The sequence below is a fragment of the Branchiostoma belcheri genome, unplaced genomic scaffold (genome assembly GCF_001625305.1).
Source record: "Branchiostoma belcheri isolate BF01 breed outbred unplaced genomic scaffold, Haploidv18h27 scaffold15, whole genome shotgun sequence".
In the NCBI taxonomy this organism is placed as follows: Eukaryota; Metazoa; Chordata; class Leptocardii; order Amphioxiformes; family Branchiostomatidae; genus Branchiostoma; species Branchiostoma belcheri.
The window spans coordinates 4,407,700-4,409,294 of record NW_017802935.1 but is presented as its reverse complement, the minus strand read 5'-3'; positions in this window follow the sequence as shown (position 1 = coordinate 4,409,294).

Genomic DNA, 1,595 nt, shown 5'->3' with positions numbered 1-1,595 from the left:
TTTAAAAGTTTTTTACCAGAAACTAACCTGCAGTTCCAGAATAAGCTGCTAGGGGGATCAAACTTACACCACTTATTCCTGACAGGATAAGCTATCTGTCACCAAAACATCAAGACCATAGCATGTTCAGGACAAAAAGGTACGAAAACCGGAAGTTCTGCTGCAGGGTCAGCCGCCAGGAGGCCCATATTTGACCTTGACCTTTGCCTTCCTAAGACATACCAGCATACCAAATATCATCACAATCCATAAAGGCGTTCTGAAGTTATGCTGACTACAATGTGCGGAAACACACACACACACAGACAGACACACACACATACAGACAGACACACACACACACACACACACACAGACGCGCCTAAAACAATACCTCCATTTTTCATGGAGGTAACTAGATTACGCTAATTATGACCTTATTTCCATTGTCAATGAGACAAATAAAAACATTTACAAAGACTCATATATTTCATGGAGGTATGAAATCTCAGAATTCTTGTTTTTGGCATGTTTTTAGGCTTTTTTATTGGGGTTTCTCTTTTGTACTGGAATTTTTTTCACTCACCCCGGGGCGGGACAAACCTATGCAGGAAACGTGACATCGACAGTGCTCCTCCCTGGGAACCATCAAGTTATCATTAGGGATATCCATTTTAAGTTCCACTGCAGTGACGTACGGACCCCCTACGAAGCCCAAACTTGCAGTTGACATTGGCCTCAGTAAACTGCTTGGCAAAAATCATGGACGTCGATTTTTTTTTTATTTACTTCAGAATTCACCTTAAAACAAGGCTCGTGAAAGTCACTTACATGTTTTGGGTTACAGTGATGACTGCGTGGTCAGATATTTGTTCACCCTTGATTTAAACCGTTGGAGGTTGTAATTAGCGGTGAAACATTCACGGGGAAGCTTGTTCCACAGTGAAGTGGTTCTGGGGAAGAAACTGTCAGCATGAAATTTTCTCTTGACTGATGGACTATTGAGGAAGAAAGGGTGATTTTCTGCTGTTAAGGTGGCTAAGCGTGTTCTTGCAGAGAATGTTCTGAGTGGGGGTACGAGGGAGTGATGTTCAGCAGAGCATCTGCCGTGGAAATATCGATATATTTTACGCCTTCAAGAGTTATTCCGATAAACCTGCAGTCACCCACAACACGATGAGACAATTCCATATAGGAAGCAACTGGATATGATTTTGAAAACGTCAGACGTTTCAGCTAGTATCCACTAGCTTTCGTCACACTGACTGACAGATGAGTCGTTGTTTAGTAGAAAATGTTTTAACATGTTGTTTACTGGTATAATCCATGCCCGTAGCCAGGGGGGTTCGGGGGGTTCGGAAGAACCCCCCCACAAGGCTCAAAGGTCCTTTTTTTGGTCCACTTTTTATGTAAAGGTCCACTTTTTATGTAAAGGTCCACTTTTTATGTAAAGGTCCACTTTTTGGTCCACCTTTTATGTAAAGGTCCAAGATTTTTCTTGAAAAGATGGACTGGAATTGTAGAAAGACTGCTCCCTTTCTCATGGAATAAAATTTATCTCTAATTTTTTCTTGGAAATCCTCTTAAAAATGCACGAAATGCCATTTTAGAAGGTT